Here is a 23,520-nt window from a genome sequence, read left to right as displayed (position 1 = left end):
TACTGACATCCAGGGTTGTGAGCAGTTCAAGAACATCAGAATTAGAGAAATTAATGTCCTGTACAATGGGAGATCTGGGCTGATAATCTGTTTCATTTGTTGGTATGTCATCAGATGTGGAGAATATAGAATAAAAGTAGTTGTTGAACAATTGAGCTTTATCTGAGTCTGAGGATACACAGTCATCATTGTAAGTCATGTTGGCTGGAAAGTTTTCTCGACCCTTGATGCTAGAAATATACTGAAAGATTTTGTTACTGTTTGTGTGAGCATAACTAAGTGCAAGATTGGTCTCATAATTGGCCTTGGCTTCTATTATCATCTGTTGTAGCTCGTTTTGTAAATTAGTTACTTTGAGTCTTTTCCTGGTAGTAGGGTGTCTTGTAAGTTGTCTTTTGGAGGTACGGAGACACTTAATTTTATGACGAATAGCTGAGTTAAACCATCTGGGTTGATTAGATTCTTTAACAGGTAATTTTGGTACAAAGAGATTTAACGCACTGTTAATTGCTGTCTTAAGGAATAGCCAAATAAATTCAGTGTTGCTGGAGTTTAGTGCTAAATTGTAACTGACAACCGTCTTGCAAAAAGCGATAATAAGTGATGTTGTATGATCACGACACCATCACGAAGTGCATGCAGTGCGAGATGCAGTGTGAGCATAGATTATATATTCGTTACCCGGGATATGAAACGTAACCGCGCACTCCAATAGCAACAATACATTCCAAATTCCGCATCCGTGTTGTTAATTATTTCTATGCGCTCCTCGTTCTTGCTAGGTGGTGAAGCAATAGACCTTATTCACAGAATTAATTTTGAGGCGCTCGTAATTATAACTATAGCGTTTATAGCTGTTGCGAAGGCGTTGCGAAGCGAATAATCCGCCTGAAGTTTACAACATTTCAGGCGGATTATTGTTCGCCATTTTGAGTTCTTAAAGCCATTTAGCGTATGAATACATTTCATGGGGAAGAAATGCTGCGCCCCGGATTGCAACCGAGAATTTTCTAAGGGCTGTGGAATTTCATTCTATAAGTTTCCAGGTGATACTAACCGAAGAAGACGATGGATATCCGCTCGTAAAGACTGGTTGCCAACCAAACATTCATGGCTTTGCGGTGGCCACTTCATTACGGGTATTGTTTTCACTCTAATAGAGCACAGACAAAATGGTTCCCAATACACTCTAATAGAGCGTACACCCACTTTGTTGTAATGCAACGGTCACTTGCAATGCTTTAAGCAGATTAATTTTATGTGTTGATACTGTACACAGTGTGCTGGTTGCAACGTTTTACATTTAACGACACTGACATAAATTTGCAGATTAAACTATGTACCTTTTTTTGTTACAGTTGGTGCTAACCACTGGCAAGGTTCAGAAGTACAGGAAGTTTCATCTCGTAGTCTCACCCCAGCCATCACTGCATATAGTGTAGCAGCTACATGGGAGCATGCCTCGCCTGCACCATTACAGTGAGCACAGATGATTGTTCCATCCGGTTTAATGTCAAGCCATGGTCTCAATGGTGGACTGTTCATACACTGGCTATGTTTAACCTTTAAATATAAAAGTATATAGCTATAGCTAGCTGTATAGCTACTGAATGGGTATATACACTGTGACACATGCAAATGTAACACTATACTACAGAGAGGAAGCAAGTTTCCAGAATTAGGGCATACCTATCTTCTAATATATAGAACAATCAGGCCATCAGTGCACAATAATATTGTACATGTACATGTAGTTCCACTAATATAGATGGCCAATATGGGGTAGGCAAACTGCATGGTTTACCTGAATCTATAGGCTGTGCATGTTTGGTTGTATGTAACTTATGCATTTAAAATATTTGCACAGCCTGCATGCAACTCAGGTTATTAAAGGTAGCACGTGCCGTCGTTAGCATGTGCATAGGGTTCACTTAGCAGATCATTTTCTGTGTTTGCCTTTTTTTGTTTGTGTGTGCTTTTGTATCATTAATTTTGTACTGTTGTCTCCAGTAGATCTGCTGACTACTGTGAGGATAAATTTTACGAATCACTGAAGACACAGGTGTCATTTTGAAAAAAAATCTTCCTGTGATTTTGTGTTTTGTATTGTTTTTGTTTTACATAGCTATGTGTGCTCCAGGGGCTAGGGAAGAAAGGCTCTTCCGGCTACTCTAGTGTGAGGAAAAATCAACTATAACACAGAGTGCAAAACTCTAGACTAGTCACTGAGTACTGTATACCTTTGCTGTCATAAGGAGCGAGTTCTCGTTAACCTTAGTAATCAGCACATCTTCGACGAATCCAGCCACGAAGTATGCCCATGCTTCTGTACTTTTGTAACCTTTCAACTCTTCCATCGTGTATGGGCTAGGTGAATTTATAAGGTACACACAAATATCCGGCGATTCTACTTTGGGCCATAGAGCCCTCGAAGGCGACCAGTGGTCTCGTGGCAGAAGATATGGGTCTTCTTTCAATCCAATCAATTGAAGCTTCTCTTGGTATCGCCAAGAGAATAATTGCAATTAGTCAAGTGACAATCTACCAGAATTTAAAAAAAAGATTTTAACTACCAGGTATACATAATATGCAGTCCCATGGTTAACAGGCTATTGAGAGTTCTGTTTACTTCTTTAATTTGTCAGCATTTCATTTTGCTCATTATAACTACGCTGTTAATATATGACTGATCCATGTTGTCATTATTGTTATACTATTTTCACATTTAAAAACAAACTACTAAAATACATAGTATTGTTATAACAACTAAATGAAGCAGCCATTATCTACTGCACCACTATAAAGATAAAGACAAAACAAAGTCAAACTCTTGTACCAGGGGCGGATCCAGGAGCTGGCTAGGGGAGGGGCACAAATAGGGTAAGTTGTAGGTGGTTGCATGCATGGGGAGAACCATATTCTCTATAGTTCAGTGCTGCTTTTTTAAAGCGGCAAATAATCACCTCTTAGTGGTGTCTCACTGTTGATATTTGCCATTTTGGCCTTTTCAGATTGGTTGTGAAGTCTTAACTGAAACTGTTTTAAAGGCTCTGAATGTCTTAAATAACAGCAACACGATAATTATTTTTAGAGGCGCTTAGTACGCACGAATGTGCTGAGTGACTATTTTACAGTTTATAATAGTTTGACTTCGGTTCGCTTTGGTCTCAGGGTGAATTTGTAATAAATGCTAGTAAAATGTGCATATTTTCATAAGTTTTAAACTGATCTCGGTTGGCCTGACATAAAATTTACTAGCTGTTTTAATCAGAAGGATGGTTGCCTCCTCCACAAGGTGGAGAGGGAGGGGGGGGGCATTTGCCCCAAATGCCCCATCCTGGATCCGCCATTGTGTACTGTCATGTATTTCATTGCATATATTTTATCTAATCAAAAACAGCCAAGCTGTAAAAAAAGGTGCGGCCCCCAAAAAGGCCATGGTGAAAAAAGATGTGAAATCCAATCTATTTCCAAGAGTTTGCTGCAGTACTTCTTTTTGCTGTCTTTATCTTTATAGTGGTGCAGTAGATAATGGCTGCTTCATTTAGTTGTTATAACAATACTATGTATTTTAGTAGTTTGTTTTTAAATGTGAAAATAGTATAACAATAATGACAACATGGATCAGTCATATATTAACAGCGTAGTTATATGAGCAAAATGAAATGCTGACAAATTAAAGAAGTAGTCAAAACAAAGTCAAAACAAAGTCAAAACAAAGTCGTTAAAGTATTTTGTCGAGTGATTTGTTTGATGGCCTTACCTGGCAAACGAAGGCGGCATTGCACTTCGGTACTCAAAATGGCGTCTGCTAAAAATTGCTGATTCACGTGACTGTCGCCATGGAAATGTCGTAACGCTTCCGGGCGCTTATCATTCTAATTGAATAAGGTCTATAGACCTTATTCATTTAGAACAGTAAGCGCCCTCTGATGTCACGCGAAGCCATAAAAGGCTCCCTATTTGCCATGGTGATGGTCTTTCGGACGCCATTTTGAGTTCTAAAACTGGGCGAGCACAACGGTTGCTATCATGTTACCATAGTTATGGTACTGCAAATGGCGAATTTAGCGGAGAATTGTGATGTTACTATGGTTTTGGTACTGCAAATGGCGAATATTGGCGGACAACTCCTTTGCAACGGGTTGTAAGCGCTATGAAATTAATTCAGTGAATAAGGTCTATACTACCGACTCTTCTTCATTGTTTGTTCGTTTAAAAGTGAGTTTAAGTAACTGAAAGACCATTCTGCTAAAAAGAATCGGTCAATTCGGCCATGTTTTGACGTTTCTATGGAATTTATGAGAAATTGGGGCGAAGCGGACCATGCCTATTTTTGTGTACCAAATTCATTGCAATAACGCTTCTATTTAGACAGTCCGATGCTTTTCTACGGTAAAGAACTCACCCAAGATTAGTAATAACTGGTTATATTATTAATTTCATCCTGGTACGTCTGGTTGTGGACTGCTGTTTGTAAGAGTTGTTAATAGCAACAAGAACTTTTTGTGGACCTGCCAAGCTGAACTGCTGATACTATTTCAATAATTTTTATATTGAAAGTTATCTACTGTTGTTATAGTTTGAGATGAGCCATATAATAAAGTGTTGTGTTACTGGTGATTGTTTCTATGACTCACAGAATTCATTTAGGCCACTCCAATACATTCTCTGTTTCCCGTCCTGGACTAGGGAATATTTGCATGCGGGCGGGCAGGCGGTCCATTTCCATTATTTCATTATAAGATTGGCTAGCTTTTCAAGCCATTATTTGCCTGGCACAGCCAAAAAGGCTGCATAAAAGCATGCTTAAGCTTGTTCCTTCCTTTGTAAGTTGCAAAAACAACACAAACGTGAAGTTTGTGCTGACTTGACAGCACTGTTGACACGTGAGCTGACTTGACAGCACTGTTGACACGTGAGCTGACACTGTTTCAAGATGGCTTTTACTGAGCCTGTCAGTAATAACCGGAAAATAATGGAAGAATACGGAATAATGGAATATTTATAGCTGGCAGTAACTAGATGCGGGCGGTGGACGGGAAACAGAGAATTTATTTGGAGTGGCCTTATGTGTGATGTATTTTTACACTTCTATGTGTTGTATTTATTACACTAAGTTGTTATACAGTAGAAAACAACCTACCATTCCAATAAAGGAAGGTTGTGTAGCTACCACTGAAGCAATGGAGGCAGCTTCCTGCTTGGCCGGAAACTACTGAAGGTGATTTAGCACTACAAAAGATGTGAAACACCAATTCAGCTACTTTTAATAGAGCAGCCAGGTTGCCTTCGTCTTCTAAAATTTAAATTGTCTAGTTGCATTTTTGAGAGCTATTCAACAGTTTTAGTGGATCTCATCATATATATCTGACTTCAGCAAGTGATGAAATTTTTTGATTAGACTCCCCTAGACGGCACATTAGATGACACATACCTGACATCATAATACAATAGCACTATATGTTGTCAGTGGTGATGCTGTACTTTTTAATGGTCAGGCTAATGGTGGTCTCCACTGCTAACTACAGAGTGCCATTATGTACAACCTGGCCACGTGATAATATATATGTTCAAATATGCATGTACATCATATACCAACGTTTACTGTGAAACACAACTTGTAAATCAGTAGTCAGTTGACCACATGCACATCTAGCAGTAAAATGGAAGTACTCATGTTGTATATGTAATTGTAGCACAATAATTGTGATATAACACACTGTATGTAGAAAAACGTAATAAAATATGACTGTCCTTCAAATTATTTTTACATCAGCCACTTGGAGTTCAGTCATTCATTCAAGAAACTTTGCATGTCTATCTACCATTAGTGAATCTCAGAGGTATTCCATTTATGAGGTTGCATCCATGACCATGCGGCATCGATCGTTTGATCATGTCATTAATCGCATCTCTGGTACAATACATTTTCCACCAGTACCTTGTGAAAAGGCTTAATTGCAGAGGTTGGTTGGAAATGAATGCAATCCGGTACACTCTAGATGAAACAAATGATGTCGCCATATGCTTCACCCAGATAATAAACACCCCCACTCTACGGCTTCACGCAGCTACAACAATTCTTTAGCAGATGTTACATTCATGCCTGTTGTTCAGGCAAATCCAGTTGCATCGTCTTAGTTAATGGTGATTACACAGTGACACAGACTATTATATCTTTATCAGGGATATGAAACAGTACCATCTCGATTATCGCGCACTCCATTTGTTTAAACTACTGTAACTACCTCTTCCACTTTTCAGGTGTTCATTCACATGATATGGGTGTAGCATTGCATGTAGCATTGCATGTAGCATAGGACATCGTCTTACTGTTCCTTAGATATGTTCTTGTAATGTCACAGATTCGAATGTCGTCTATGACTTTGTCTTGTACAACACAATACCCATCAGCCCCAGGAGCAGTCACTGAAGTGCGAAAACCAGTTAGTCCGGAATGCGTGCCAGCATAGATAGTGCCATATGCTTTCATACAGCAACTACAGTAGCCAGATCATGCTCCTCTCATGCCGGTTATACATCTGCTTGGGAAGGTGCTTATAAGTGCCATGAATTCTGGTGACTGAGTCGCCAGAATATGTACACAGTTCTCCTGGTTTCCTGTAAGGTCTAGCGGCTCATTAACGTTTGACCGCTGGTAGCTGTGCTATAAATTGGATAAAAAAAAACGAGGATAAAGAATGTAGCTTGGTAATAACTACCTTATTTTTATCTTAGCTCACCTTCAAATGGTTCTTTTAGCGAGTCATTTAGGAGTTTGCCATCACCTGTGCATTGTAGTTAAGCGCCTCAACAACACGGAGTGTCAAAAGCGAAGTACTCCGTTTCATATTCCGGATAATCAATGTTTCACATGTTTCCAAAAAAGCTACTAGAGTACTAAATCTCCTACGCCGTCATATGTTTACCTGCAAAGCTTCTTCAAAACAAAAGGCCTTTAGGGCACTTGTGATTCCTATTCTGGATTATGCAAGTACTGTGTTGAATCCACACACTCATAAGAACTCCAGTGCCCTTGAACGAGTACAAAACCGTGGTGCTCACTGGATTTGTGGCAGCAGATTTTGTCCTAGGACCTATAAATGGTCTAAATCATCTGAGGAATGCTGTGCAGAGCTATCATGGCCATCTCTTTCCACCCGACGTAAATATCTGTCATTGACTATTATCTATGATATTCTTCACCATCATATATCTCTAAAGTTTAATGATTACTTCACTTTTTCTTCTGCTGCCTCTACCAGATCACACTCACTGTCTATTCTATGTAAGCAGTCATCCATAAACTCTTACCGTTACTCCTTTTTTGTGAACAGTGTTTTCTGGTGGAACTCCATCCCATTTGACATTCTGTCTACTACACGCCGCACTACTTTTAGGCGAATGCTTTACAATTTTGTTTCTGGTTAAGTCATGTATGTTTTTAATGTAAATTTTTTATTTCACTGTACTGTAATTGTCTTTGTAATGTATCCTTAGTTCTTTGGTTTTGTATTGTATCGTTTTTGTAGGTGGTACTCATATAGGCATATTTGCCTTTTGTATTCACCTTACCTTTTGGTTAAACAAATAAAAATTAAATTAAATTGGTGTAAGTCAGCCGCGCCCCAGAAGTGGGATACAAGCATTGTGCGCGTTTAAGTTGTGATGCGCTAAAATGTGGTTGGTGGATGTGTTTACAGCGAGGATTATAGTTGTAGCAATCACTTGAGCCAGTAAATTCGTTCTCTGGCGTGAGAGCTAACACTTTGACTAACCCTAAATGCTAGACAGCAAAGTAAGGAGGTCTTAAATGGTACGCATCATATAGAACAGTGTAGGTGTATTGTTCATGTAAAAACTACGGGACTAGTACACAACCTGATGTAGCCACTTGTCCATCCAATAGCTGGTTTTGGTGAGTAGTCATTGTGTCTCACGTGATGAAATTTTGAGGCGCTTAATGGACTTATCCTCAATGACGTCACGAGCACAAAATGGCCGCGTTATTTGGGGTACTACTGTACAGGCGCTTATGGAGAAATACAAGTAGCAAATAGGTATGGGTAAAAAAACTATTGTAAACGAGTGTTATCTCGAAAAGTTTTTACCTTGCAATACAAATTGTTTATTGTGTTCTCTTGTACCCATACCTGTTGCTTAGAGCTTGATATCTCCTTCCCTGGCTGAAATATGGTGATCAATCAAAACAATTTCTCCATAGGCGCCTGTACATTAGTACCCCAAATAATGCACGTCACTGGATAAAGTCCATAGACTATAGTATGTTCACGTTGAGCTGAATCCTGAAAAACAGCTAAAAATTGAAAGTGGATTTTTTCTCAACAGAGTTAACATTTCAGCCAACCAGATGATCATTGGTAACAGCAAAGGTGTCAACAACAGACATGTACAGTTTGGCTCCATTACAAGTTCGGGAAAAGGCTGTAATGGACATTGTACTTATATGGCTTCCCCATAGGAAATGTATTGTGAAAATTTTGATTAACCGTAAATATTACATCAAACATTTGAACTAAAGGATTTTGAAATATTTTTAGCGGGTCAAGCAGTACTACAAATGAGCCAAATTTCAAGATCGTGTGCAATTACATCCATGAGTTATTAAATGTTTTTGAGGATTCAGCTCAACGTGAACATACTATATATGCACTTAGTCTCATGCCCAGTCAGGTTTGTGCTAATGCGCTAACAGCATCTGTTGATAATGCTCGAGTATCTTTGGTCCGGAAGTGCGATCCAGCCAAAATATTGGTTGGCCAATCAGAATCAAGGAGTTTCATAATCGTTAAAAACATAACGATTAGTGTAAGTCGCCAATTATCGGCACTTGTAAACTACAGAGGCTACAGGGCATATGGAGGCTACTAAGTTCCACAATGGGCTGTTATATCCTCTAAAACGTTTCGTAGAATCATTTTCATTCGGTGATTATTTTTGTTAAAGTGCTATGCAAGCCATTCTGGTTAAGCATGGAATTGTGTAAAAATAATTTTGTATTGAAAACCAGTATGCTTTCACGTCTAACCTGAATATCTCTCAAAAGGCTGGCCTCATCTGTAGGAACTGAACTAGATATATATATAGATTACACGCACACACACACGCACTTGTAACACTAGGTATAATCATAGCACTGCACGAATGTATTAGATGTAACTTGTATGATTGTCACGTGATATGTTATGATCACCTCGTGTCATCCCTACATGGCGCCGCGAGCAGTTTCGCTGTGACCTTCGTCGACCGAAGACTATTCTAACCACCTGAGTGACCCCCTGTGCCGGTCGAGGCACCTGTAAAGGTTACACCGTAATTAGCTTACATTGTTTCTGTCGTACTTTGCCCCTAGACTTCCGCGATGCCATACGTCTTCCGACAGTCTGATCTACCCAAGCTCGACATACAAGTGGACCGTGGTGGTGATTTTGAGGCATGGAGGGCACAGTGGACGTCCTACTGCACACTATCAGGACTGGCCGGCGAATCAGCTGCCACCAAGGTACAGGTTTTGACATTGTGTTTGTCGAGGGAAACCCTCTCTATTGTAAATAACCTCGGCCTATCAGAGGAACAGCGAAGCGATTCCGCTGCAATCATACAGGCAATCAAACGGCACATAGATGGCCAGATCAATGAATCTGTTGAGCGCCGCAACTTGAGGAGCCGCAGGCAACAACCAGGAGAGAGTTTCGATGACTTTCTAGTAGCCCTGAGAGAGCTAACAAAGACTTGTAACTTTTGCTCCAATCCCTGTGCGCAAAAGAGCATCAGAGACCAGATCATCGAGGGGCTAATAGACCAGGACACCGTTGAGCACCTTCTTCGACAGCAGGAATTGACCTTGGAGGCTGCTATCACCATATGCAGAGCGCAAGAGGCTGCTAAGAAACAGTGCCGATCAATCCAAGAGGGTACCCCAGCATCAGTATTAGCAATCCAACAACATAAACAGCAACCACTTCCTATCCAGCGAAAGCAACCACTCCAGAGGCCGCAACCACCCCAACAACGACAGCAGCAGTGCCCTGGATGTGGATCCAAACCACACTTGGGGGGACGAACGCACTGTCCAGCTTATGACAAAACCTGCCACCACTGTAGCAAAATAGGGCACTTTGCCAAAGTGTGCCGGGCACGCCAATCCCGAACACCAGGTACCACACAGCCACCAGCATACCCATCGGCGAATGTTATGTATATACCACCAGAGGACGCCACCATCACAGAACAAAGTCCCAACCACCTGTCCGCACTCAGACAAGTCACTGGTACAGACCATGCCCCAACCATCAGCATACAGGTCAGCACGGTAAATGGATCCGCTGTCACATCCATGCTCCCCGACACTGGAGCTGACATCTCAGCGGCAGGCCCACACCTCTTGACCCTACTTGACGAACACCCATCTAACCTCTTACCCTCACTTATATCACCACTCACAGCTAGTGGCCACAAGATGACACCTATGGGGAAGCTTCCCACTACTTTCTCACTCCAAGGCAGAACACACCGTGAAGAGATTCATGTCTTCAAGGACGTCACAGGAGTAATGATGTCATGGAAGGCCTGTAAAGCACTTGGAATCCTCCCACCCTGTTACCCAACACCGCTCCCGGTAGCCCCTGCTGCCATCAACGCCAAGGAACAGGCAACTCCACCAACAGTGACAATCAATGCAGCAATCCTACAGCCACCACTGTCATCCACAGACCAGCTGACTACTGCCTTTCCAACTGTGTTTGACGGACACATAAGGGTCATGCAAGGCGAAGAATTCCATATAGCAATAACAGACTCAGCCAAACCGTTTTGTGTTCACACACCTCGCACAATCCCTTTCGCCTACCGGGAGAAGCTCCAGGCTGAACTTCAATTGCTTGAATCACAACACATAATCACACCGGTTACCGAGGCTACAGCGTGGTGTGCACCAATTGTGGTGACACCAAAGAAGAACTCGGATAAAATTCGGATGTGCGTAGACTTGTCCCACCTTAACCGCTTCGTAATCCGTGAGAGGTACCAATCGCCCACACCAGCGGAAGCAGTTGCTGATATCGCCGCTAGTGAGGCCAAGATATTCACAGTGCTTGATGCACTAAAGGGCTACCACCAATGCCCCTTGAATGAAACCAGTCAACCCCTCACCACATTCATTACACCATTTGGGCGATACAAGTATTTACGTGCTCCCTATGGACTTTCGTCCATATCAGAACATTATAATCGGCGCATGACCGAAGCATTCAGGGGCCTCTCAGGATTCCGCCGCATAGTCGATGACTTTGTCATATATGACAGCAACATCAGTGAACACGAGAAACACGTGAGACAATTTCTGCAACGCTGCGCAGACTGCAATATCACCCTGAACACAGACAAGTGCCAATTCTTCAAGCGCCAGGTCACTTTTGCTGGCTTCCAACTGTCAGCAGAAGGGTATCAGGTTGACCCATCCATTACCTTGGCAATCACAGCCTACCCTTCCCCTACAAACCGCTCTGAGTTGAGATCCTTTCTTGGGCTTGTAAACCAGTTGTCAACCAGTACTAACACCCTTGCTACTCTCCTAGGCCCACTGAGACCATTGTTGAGTACCAAAAATGAGTTTATGTGGTCTGCCACCCAAGACGAAGCCCTTAGTCAGATCAAGAAATCCCTCACCACAGCCCCAGTGTTGTCCTTCTTCGATACCCACAAACCAACTCGCTTGTGTACTGATGCCAGCAGGCAGGGGCTAGGCTTCATACTACAGCAGAAGACAGCAGAGAGATGGGTCCTAGTTCAAGCAGGTTCACGTTTCTTGTCAGAAGCAGAGGCACGTTATGCTGTCATTGAATTAGAGATGCTCGCAGTTGCATGGGCTATTATGAAATGCCGCATCTTTCTAGCTGGGTTACCGCACTTCAACATTATCACTGACCACAACCCTCTAATATCGATCTTAAACACTCATCGCTTGGATGAGATAGAGAACCCGAGACTACAACGTCTGAAGACACGAATCATGGGATATAATTTCACAGCAGAGTGGACAAAAGGCAGTGGCCATCATGCACCAGACGCCCTCTCTCGGCACCCCACCATGGACCCGTGCGAGGAGGACACCATGGCAGAAACAGACTCCCAGCTCTGCCCGGAAATCACCATTTCAGAAATACGGGCTGTGAGCTGCCTGGGCTTCACCTTACCAACACGCCTCCAGGACTTAAGGGACAAGGCAGAACAAGACGTGGAATACCAGGACCTCTATAGCACCATCCTCAATGGATTCCCAGCACACCGCCGTCAACTCCCTGAAACCTGCAAGCAGTTCTGGGCTGTTAAGGGACATCTGAGCATAGAGGATGGCTTAATTGTACATGGTTGCCAGTTACTGGTCCCCAGAGCCATGCGCCGTCAAGTACTAGCAGATCTTCATGAAGCACACCAGGGTATAGTCCGCACCAAGCAACGGGCACGTTTGACGGTGTATTGGCCAGGAATCAATAATGACATCGAGAACATCATCACAGCTTGCCAGTTCTGCCAAGATCACTTACCATCCAATCCGAAGGAACCGATAGTGTCCAAGCCTAAACCACTACGCCCATTCCAAGAGGTTACTGCTGACTTCGCCGCCTACGGTGGTAAACAATTTTTAATCATTGTTGATTGTTACTCTGATTGGCCAGACGTCATTCCAATGGGCTCCAACACTACTACTAGACACCTAGTTTCCGCACTACGTTCTACGTTCTGCCGCACAGCAATTCCTGACATCCTGTGGTCAGATGGGGGGCCACAGTTTACAGCCAAAGAGTTTAACACCTTTGCTGCCCAGTGGGGCTTCACACATAAGATGTCATCACCCAGATACCCCCAGAGCAACGGTAAAGCCGAGGCAACCGTCAAATCGATGAAGAGGGTTCTTGCAGCATCCTGGGATCACCGCCAGCTTAATGACAATAGGCTGTGCAGAGCCCTCCTCCAGTATCGCAACACTCCCTCACGTAGAGACGGCCTATCGCCAGCTCAGAAACTCTATGGCCACCCTGTTCAGGACAGTCTGCCAGCCCATCGTCGCTCCTTTGCTCCAGAGTGGCAACGCTCCTCGCAGGAAGCAGACCAGCAAGCAGCCCACACATTGCGTCAGTCAGAGACATACTATAACACCCACACGCATCCACTTACAGACATTGAGATTGGGTCGGCGGTGGCGTTGCAAAACACACAGACCAAGCTTTGGGACACATATGCAACAGTCGTTGCAATTGGCCCTCACCGAAGATATCATGTCAGAACACAGAGTGGACGGGTTCTCGTAGAGTAAAGTATCAATTATCGGACAATATGATGTTCGGACAGCTGCCATTCACTTCCTGGGAATCCTGCAGCTTTGGTTATTGTACCAAAAGGTAGGCTACAATAAGCAATAATTATCCTCCAATAATCAGCTTTGCATGATTAAAAGTTTAAGAGTTACAGCCAATAGTATGCTTAGTCCGATAAAATCTATGCTCGGATAAAACTATCAGTTGTCGGACTTAGATTTTTACTACCAGTAAACAATGTCCAATTTATTTCAAATTTGTATGCAATATACCTGTACTCATTAGCTATTAATGGCCAAAAAGTGGTTTCGTTATCTTTAGCATAGAGGGAGTACGAGCCCCCCAATTTTTAGCGGTATTGTCGGACGCCCTCCACTTTAATTTAGCCATGCCCACCAACAGAGTTCATGCTTTTTGCAACAAATGCACCAGTGCTAAACCACAGAAGAAGGTAAATAAATATCTTTCAAAAGTAGAGGTGTGTTTTAAAGTTGATATTCAGGATATTTCTATTGGAACGCAGTATTTTTGGTTCCTAAATGAAGGAGATGCACGCTAGGTGGAAAAATGAAATTACGAGGCACAACTTTCTGACCAACCACATTTGTTAGTCTTGGTGCCTCAATCGCGAATACCACCTAGAAATGAAAAGATATTCCATTTTCTACCTTCTATGGATGCACAAAGCAACATTTTCGTCCTTTTTGTTTCACCCATATAAGGTAGAGAAAGAAAAGCCTTTCAATTTTCGTGACAGTATTTGTGATAGGACACCAAGACTAGCATATGTAGGTGGTCAGAAGGTGGTTTTGCATAACTTCATTTTTCCACCTTGCGCGCATCTCCTTCATTTAGGAGTCAAAAATACTGCGTTCCAATGGAAATATCCTGAATATCAACTTTAAAACACACCTCTACTCTTGAGAGATATTTATTTACCTTCTTCTGTGGTTTAGCACTGGTGCATTTGTTGCAAAAGCATACAAACTCTGTTGGTGGGCATGGCTAAATTAAAGCGGAGGGCGTCCGACAATACCGCTAAAAATTGGGGGGCTCGTACTCCCTCTATGCTAAAGATAACGAAACCATTTTTTGGCCATTAATAGCTAATGAGTACAGGTATATTGCATACAAATTTGAAATAAATTGGACATTGTTTACTGGTAGTAAAAATCTAAGTCCGACAACTGATAGTTTTATCCGAGCATAGATTTTATCGGACTAAGCATACTATTGGCTGTAACTCTTAAGCTTTTAATCACACAAAGCTGATTGTTGGAGGATAATTATTGCTTATTGTAGCCTACCTTTTGGTACAATAACCTAAGCTGCAGGATTTCCAGGAAGTGGGTGGCAGCTGTCCGAACATCATATTGTCCGATAATTGATACTTTACTCTACGCAACAGACGCTTCCTGAGACATCGGACACCTGCCTCTTGTGCTGCCTACACACCTCAGCAGATCATCCCTTCAAACTTACCTCAAGATTCACATACCCCCTCCCACGAACCGTCTCAATCTGCACAACAGCAGCGCCGTTCACAGAGATCTCGTAGAGCACCCGCACGTCTAATTGAGGACCCCACTTGGCCATAGCAGCAACATACGCACCCGTGCCCACCAAGGATGGGGGGGGGGGGAGATGTAGGAACTGAACTAGATATATATATAGATTACACGCACACACACACGCACTTGTAACACTAGGTATAATCATAGCACTGCACGAATGTATTAGATGTAACTTGTATGATTGTCACGTGATATGTTATGATCACCTCGTGTCATCCCTACATCATCTTCGTAAAACTTCTGTGAAACGGAGTTACCCAAGGACTGCACCTCCTATAAAAATTTCACAAAGAACCAACGAGGAGCCATCATGAAGTTGCACAACGAGCCATCATGGAGTTACACAACGAGCCATCATGGAGTTACACAATGAGCCATCATGAAGTTACACAACAAGCCATCATAAAGTTACACACAAAATCGCACATATTGTGCCGATAATTGGTCAATCAGGAAAGTACAGTTACCGATAATAGGTACCCCATGCCGATAATTGGCATACGATAAACATTGCGATTTTCCTCATAACAAGACGTTCACTCACGTGAGATGATTAAAATTTGGTGCGCTAAGAGACGAAGGACTGCTCTGTTAAATGGTTCAAACCGGAAGTTCATACGACATTGAATTAAGGATTTACAATTGCGTGATGAAATGGTGCCGATAATTGACGACTTACGCTACAGCTAATAATTAATTAACTGTTGGTATTTATTAAGAGGGTGAAAATAGGTGTTGGTTGTTAGGGTCAATGTTGGATGGGTCAGTTGTGGAGGTATCTCTCACTAAATCTGTGGAAAAGGACATTAGCAGAGAAGTTCACGTTTCTGTCGTGTCTTATCATTATACTTCATTTTTAAATTAACGATTTTTAAAATACTAGTATTGTACAGGGGCGGATCCAGGAGTTGGCAAGGGGAGGGGCACAAACAGGCTAAGTTCAGTTGTACGTGGATGAGGTGAGCAAATACTCTTGTAATAATTAAGTTGCAATGATCACTCCTTAGTAGGCCGATTTTTGTCATTATGGCCTTTGCAGATGTTGTAAAGTCTTAAAATCTGTTTAAAAGGCTATGAAAGTCTTAACACCAATGCAATAATTATTTTTAGAGGTGCTTAGTATGTACGAAGGTGCTGACAGTTTGACAGCTATTTTAGCATTGGTAATAGGTGAGTTTGCAATAAGTGGAGGTAATATATGCAGTTTTCTTGAGTTATTTAAATTCTGACAAGGTGTATTGTATTTTTATCAAAAGAATAGCTATGGCTCTTCCACAAAGTGAAGGGGGGAGGGATTTGCCCCAAATGCCCCATTCTGGATCCGCCATTGTTGTAGTGTACAATGTGTCCCCGAAGAATTCATCCTCTATGATGTGTGGGGTATACACTGGTACCTCCTGTAATCCTTTCCATCATTGTTAGCCTCACAATGTATGATTGCTATCATAATGTATTAGTAGTTGTAATGTAATTCATCACTTGATCATTCCTGTATTCATCAACTATTATAATCTGATACTATTAATAACAGCCTTGACATTTTAACCTTTCAAACTACAACGTCTTGGATTATGTTACACATAATAGTTCTAAGCTAATTTTCATATTGGTCGTGACCTGGTTTATACTGACTAACCATTAATAGTGTTATTGATTGCTGTATTAGAGTGACTAGGGGAAGTCACCCTAATTAATACTACACCACTAAAAGAACAACTTTAATTGTCCTAAAGTGAACATTATATAGAGGTGGTCACTATATAGAGTATTGGTTATGTGATCCTACACCATGTTTAATAACACTGTTCCTAACACAGGTACTAGGTGACATTTGTATGAAGCAGGGTTGGGGTGCTCCTGTGTACACCCTCCACTCTACTACAAGTATATAGCAGTATGGCTACTGATCTTCAGCTGTTCATCAATCATATAAGGATTAATGCCCTCAGAGTAACGTTCCAGCCAACAAAACTTAGTCCTACTATTAAGGATGCCGAGAGAATAGCAGCAGAATATTGTCTGCTACAGCTGGGCTATTCCTGTACTCCTGAAAGTGAGCAGTGACTTGTGTGTCAGTCTCTGTGTGTGTAGTGTGTCTGTCAGTCTGTCTGTGTGTAGTGTGTCAGTTTATGTATCAGTCTGTCTGTGTAGTGTGTCAGTCTGTCTGTGTAGTGTGTCAGTCTGTCTGTGTAGTGTGTCAGTCTGTCTGTGTAGTGTGTCAGTCTGTCTGTGTAGTGTGTCAGTCTGTCTGTGTGTAGTGTGTCAGTTTATGTATCAGTCTGTGTGTAGTGTGTCAGTCTGTCTGTCTGTAGTATGTCAGTCTGTCTGTGTGTAGTGTGTCAGTTTATGTATCAGTCTGTCTGTGTGTAGTGTCATTGTTTCTGCATGCAGCGTATGTATGTCAGTCTGTTTATTTGTAATGTGTTCATCTTCCTCTGCAGTGTATCTGTGTTGTCTATCTTTACATAAAATGAAAGTTTAGTTTCATTGGTTACATGTGTTTTACCTAGAAATTGTTAATTGACTGAACATGTAATACATGTGTGACCTGCTAAGGGAAACTAGTACTGTATTTTTATGATTTCATTGTTGTCTGGGGGGAAAACCCAATGGCCTGTAAAGTTCACAACTCATGAGTGTAACAACAGTCTAGAAGTACTATTTCACAAAAAAATAGAAACCAGCCTCACAGAACCTTCACGACGCCTATCTGAAACAAGTATACAGTTTTAATAGTATGAGTCAAAGTTCTGTGCATAAAATAAAGGACGCATATTTACAAGCACGTGAAACAAATATAAAGTTAGTCAGGTGAAGCTGAGTCCAGCCTGCCTTCTGCATAAGCAAGGTCAATGACAGCTGTCTCGCCCGATCCACAACGGTGGTAAGAGGACCTTGAACCTCTTAAACATTGAACAGCTGAACGGAGCAATGAAAATCCCAGCCTACATCGTAACCAGTACAATGTTTTGCTATATGATTGTCCATGCTTCTCAGCGAGTAGTGTGGCAATTCGTTTGTAAACAACGGTGGCCAAAGGTCCCATACCTCCAGTATACAGGAATTTTCAACCAGAGTAGGGACCATAGCACATCAATAAAAAGTACTGAAACAAGTTGGAGTAGTGCACGATATTAAATTACAGTAAAACAATAAGAAGTGTTATATCCCTACTGTGCATTTCCATTATGGTATCTTGAGCACAGTAGGGATATAACACTTCTTATTGTTTTACTGTGATTTAATATCATGCACTACTCCAGCTTGTTTCAGTACTTTTTATCGATGTGCTATGTTCCCTACTCTAGTTGAAAATTCCAAATTTTTCTGTGTACTTGTTTGTTAACTTTTTTTTGTAAAAGAATAATTATGACTGGTGAACCTACGCATACCGCATCTGAAATGGCACCGCACACCCCAATTATCATCTGAAAAGTGACGTATCCATTACGCTTCATTGTCGGGTATGTTCAACCGGTTACACAGCAGTATGAATCAAGAACTATTTGAAAAGCGCCTCTGCTATCAGAATAGCCACTATGACAAATACAAACGATTTCCGTTATGAAGGGAAGCCATCACGTGCTATCGCCTAATCGACACTTTTTGTTGTCAACAAAGATGAATGGGACACAAAGGAGGACACTGGTAAGTCCATGAAGAATGCATTGTACGTACTGCAGTATGCCAAAAGGCACCTGTCGGGCCGAAGTGACGTCAAACAGTGGAAAATCAAGCCCATGGCCTTTGCCGTTATCGAGTTACGCTTGTCTGAAGGCATCAGTCAGTTACTTACTCAGTCAGTAGAAAATTCCGTTAAATAAATTATTTTTAAAATTCCATAGCAACTTGTTGAAAGCATTTCGGGTTGATCTGAAAGCTTGTTTGGGCTTAGTTTCACCTAACCAATACTGCCTCATCGTCGTCAGGGAAAATTGAGGCTGGTGATATTATTTTGTGAGCCACGCCTACTCCTTTGTTGTCCCTACTATACACTATGATGAAGCTAAAGCCATGCATGCCTGCAAGCAGTATTACATCAAGATGCATTGGAGAAGGAATCTAACTTTCTGATGTATATGAAATTACACATGTACTTTACATGAAGCATAATAATTGGATGTTAATTTTCCCCTGGACACTTCACTTATAACAATGTGTTGATATTCAATCACAAGATCATGTGAGGTTACATCATCATTCATAGCCTAAATATATAGTCAAAGATCATATGATTTCCCACCTTCTTATGAGACAATACATCTGCTGGTGTGCAGGAAGAACAAATCTTAAGTTAGACAAGTCTGTTGGCATTCCAAATTCGTGAGAGTCCTTTATTGCTTTAAAAAAATTGTTTTCCTCATTATTGCCATTTAGCTCCTGATCATGGTAGCTACTTCTTGCAATATTCTTGTTAACATTATGACATGTTACCTCCAGTTGTAACATAGTACCAAGTGAAACCTTTTACTGTACACAAGACTTTGTAGGCCTCGGAATTACATTACTCACATTATCAATACCTGTAGCTTCATTGCGTTGGAAACGGATGTTCGCCCTTCTAACATCCAAGTGGGATTTTCTATGTAGCTCCTCGATTGCACTATCTACTGACTGTGCAAAATCCTCATAGCACATTCGGATCTCACCTATCTCTAACGGAGGATCCAAGAGTGGAAACTGAAAATACTTTTTTAAAGATCATGATCTTGTGGAAACAATATCTGTCTCATATTAATCATATATAATGGCTGAGAGGTTGTGTGGTGTTACCTTTTCCTCTCTAGCTTCTCGTCGCTATGCTAGCTCCATTGGTTTGCTGTGTAAGTTGTTGGACCTACAGTGTCGAGGACCTCTCCAGGATTTCTGTCCCACTCTAACATCTGTCACCCATGCTTACTCCTTTCGTCATGTTGTGGATGACAGTTTGATGTTGCAGCAGATGACGAAATATAATTCATTGGACTTATTTATTAATGGTTTCCTGGGTATAATTCCCTCTCTCTGGACTACCATTCCGTTAACTTTAAGGGAGAGAGGTACAACTGAGGGATGGTCCACCCTTCGACACCAATTTCAAAGACATTTCACTGACATTTAACTATTTTTTTGTACTCAGCCATCATAATTATGTTATGTGCACTGTATTTGTTACAATAAAAATATATATATATACATGGAAAATTTCCAATTTTATGTTTTAAAAGTTCTCAGCCATATTGTTGTGAATGAGAGGAATTTTGTAAATACTTTTTGAGTCGTTCTCCACTGCACAGAAGACAAACGAATAGTTTGCCGGAAATACTTCAAAAATGGCATTTCTTACTTGCCAATTTGATTCTAAATAGTCCTCGACATCATTTGTAGTCAGCATATTTGCAAACTGTGTGGGTCGGTTCACTACAACTGCATCCCCCCTTGAACACTTGTACTGTATATTACCTGGTAATAACTTCAGAAAGCTTTCTCTTCACAATGTCTTTGGAGACAAAATCTCTCTGCAGAAAATACGAAGTTTCTGCTGTTCCAAGTAATTTTAGCTAGCACAATTGGACCAGTCACTTCACTTGATGGCACAGCAAAGCCTTGTATGGAGTAAACTCCCTTATTGTATAGCCTGACATGGATCAGCTGCAACATCAGGTCATAGTACAGTTTCATGACCTCATTTGCCACGACACCGTCTGAGAAAACTTCGATAAAAATATATATAGCTTTTTGAATCGTTTTGGTGTAATATGATTGAAACGTCTGGTGTTATTGCTGAAGTTAGGAAAAGCACTTTGATATCTTTATAAGACTTGTGCCACTTTACAATACGTTGCCTTTACTTTTAGATTTGAGAGTGTATCGACATTCTTGATGATCTCACACTGTAGCTGCCTCCTCGTTTCTGATTGGCTTCATCTTGTTGTCTCATATTTCTGCGGCCCACAAATTCTTTAGGTCACACTGGGAAGCACTTGAAGGAACATCAAACCTGTCAAACCCCTCAGTTAAGTATTTCAAGAAATACTCATCCAGTCCTGGTGGTCTACTAGACAACTTTGAAGCATTTATAGGCAACTGGCGTATCCCCACTCCTCGTTGCCTCAGACATTACGTACGCTCATGGTGCCAACGTGAAACCCACACCTCGACTCACTACCAAATGATAAACTGAATATGGTAACTGGATGAACCTGTTTGACTGGTATAGCAGGAGCGGCTACAGCAGGGGTTTCCAGAAACCAGTCACGTTTAGATCGAGATACTCTAATAGAGCAGTCAATCACTTTAATAAAGCTGTCACAGTATTCAGAGCAGCAGTGTAGCCAGTTATGTATCTATAAAATTAATTTATAATTAGGCATAGTGGAGGGCAGTTGGACTGTTTCAGCAGGAAGTTACCCTTTAAAATGTTTTTTTGGCCTTCACCAAAATCTAGCTATGCTCTTGATTAGAAACCAGTCACCAAAAATCCTGGAGCCGTCTATGTATAGTCTTGTCCGGCGTTTTATTGAAAACTATACTTCATTTTTAATAGTGTGTGGGTATTAATAGGATCAATTTGACTCCAACCAATTGAAAATGTGACCCGATATCATCAAACATCTGGCTATGTTGCAAAATTGATACCTATGACACCAAATCTTTGGAGTAAGTATTTGCCACTTGATATCACGATACTTCTCACAAAGAAGTATTAACCAGCCTTACAATGCTGTATCTTCATCAAAATGTTTCTAATAATAATAAGTTGCCACCATTTAAGTGCAGCTGCCTGACTGACAGACTTTCCAGGCAATAACAGCTAAGACTGTGGGCTTGATCCCGACTAGTACGGTTTGGCACACGTACCACAACACATAACATTGTCCTCTTTTGTGTCCCCAATTGACAGCACAGTGTGGTATTAATTAACAAATAATATGGCCTAGAGTAGATTGGTTGTTCAGGTCAATCTGTTATCAATTTATATTGTTTACAGGTGTCATCACATGATCATACTCTAATTGTTGCTCCCCCTCTACTGTATTCCACTAAAGCAGTCTACTCCATATCTCAGTCATCTCATGTGAATCATGATGCTATACCCACCACTCAACTACTATACTTCACTAGTTCCCTGACTGGCCAATCAGTGCAGCTCTCTGTGATCAGCCCCTTTGTGGGTACATTGGTGTTCATTATGGCGTCATGGTTACAGCAGTTCAATTAATCAGGACGATTTGTTGCAGTGGTGACAGTAAACAGGGGCGGATCCAAGGGGGGGCACAGGGGGCACGTGCCCCCCCCCCCCCCCCCTCCCTTAAAAAAAATGTATATAAGATCGAGATACTCTAATAGAGCAGTCAATCACCAATCACTCTAATAAAGCAGTCACAGTGTTCATGGGGAAGTGTAGCTTACTTAGGATAGAATTTTATTTTACATAACATAGGTGATATAATATATTTGGTAAAGGATAACTAGCTATTATTGTTGTGACCTTTTTTTTTTTTTTTTTTTTTTTGGTCTTCAACTTTTTTTCAGCAAGGTGCCCCCCTCTTTCAAGACTCTGGATCCGCCCCTGGTATACCCTGTGACATCCAAACAGGGGGGAGTGGCTGACCAGCTGGACTAGAGTCTGATGGGATGTGAGATGAGAACCACATCAAAGAGCCAGTGCTTTCATCCCAACTAACAATTCTCCACATTATACACTCTACAACAAGTAGCATCACATGATCTTGTAGTATAAGATGAATAAATTTATGATGTGCTAATGATTGTGGGTACTAGGTGGTAACAATGACATGACACTAATACAGTTCAACCTTGAGAAATATATGGCAGTAAAGGGGTTCAATATTCACCCAATTGGCTGGGATCCTGACAGTGTTACATTAACAATCAGCACATCAGTACCCTAACTATAACAAGCATCTCATTTTTATGTATACAAGGAGCAGCACCAGCCCATGTGTGTATGAGGGTGTTATTCTAGCTGGCTTAGTATTACCCTTCAATCTATCCATCCACTAGTAGTAATAGCTGGAGACTCTGGAGACATAATAGTAAAGGAGTGTGGAAGTGTCTTCATTGTGTTTCTACCTATTAGCAGAGGTAGTGATAGAGCTGTACCTATTAGCAGAGGTACCGGTAGTGATAGAGCTGTTTCACTTGAAGAAAACTCTAAATGTTGATAAAACTTCTTCACAAACTGTAACTTATTTTAAAATCACTTCAACGCACCCTAAATATTTTAGTGATTGCTGCTGTTCGTTATTCGCAATCATTAACTCTCTTTAGTACTTTTAAAATACACATGATGATGGGTGGGTCAAATTACAGTTGAGCTAGAATATAATACCGTATATGGTATTATTGGGTGTTTGTTCTAGTCCACCAATTGCTGACATCATTAGTGAGGAATTTGGTTGGGGCCTGACATTACATAAATGTACTGCACAGTGACACTAAATTGTGAGGACTTTGTATATGCCAGATATACAAAATTGTGTCACATACCAGGCTAGATCCTTTACAGACCTTTTAACACAACATATTGCTTTCCTAGGTAATGAACCCCCTCAGGATAAATAATCACCACAGCCCATGTGATGTGCAATGGTTCATTATCC

At 41.3% G+C, this 23,520-nt stretch overlaps 1 long non-coding RNA gene across 2 annotated transcripts; it reads left to right on the top strand.

Annotated features, from left to right (window-relative positions):
- The first annotated feature begins 15,490 nt into the window (after positions 1-15,490).
- Positions 15,491-22,712, top strand: LOC136253038 (uncharacterized). 2 transcript variants are annotated; one of them, XR_010699909.1, is made up of 3 exons: positions 15,491-15,873; positions 16,732-16,967; positions 21,885-22,712. It is a non-coding gene; the product is annotated as an uncharacterized lncRNA (long non-coding RNA). The 2 variants fall into 2 exon arrangements; XR_010699908.1 differs by having other exon boundaries at positions 15,491-16,967.
- Positions 22,713-23,520: the final 808 nt, after the last annotated feature.

Source organism: Dysidea avara, chromosome 4 (genome assembly GCF_963678975.1).
Source record: "Dysidea avara chromosome 4, odDysAvar1.4, whole genome shotgun sequence".
NCBI lineage: Eukaryota > Metazoa > Porifera > Demospongiae > Dictyoceratida > Dysideidae > Dysidea > Dysidea avara.
The sequence above is the reverse complement of the archived record's forward strand: the minus strand, read 5'-3'. Positions and strand labels throughout refer to the sequence as shown.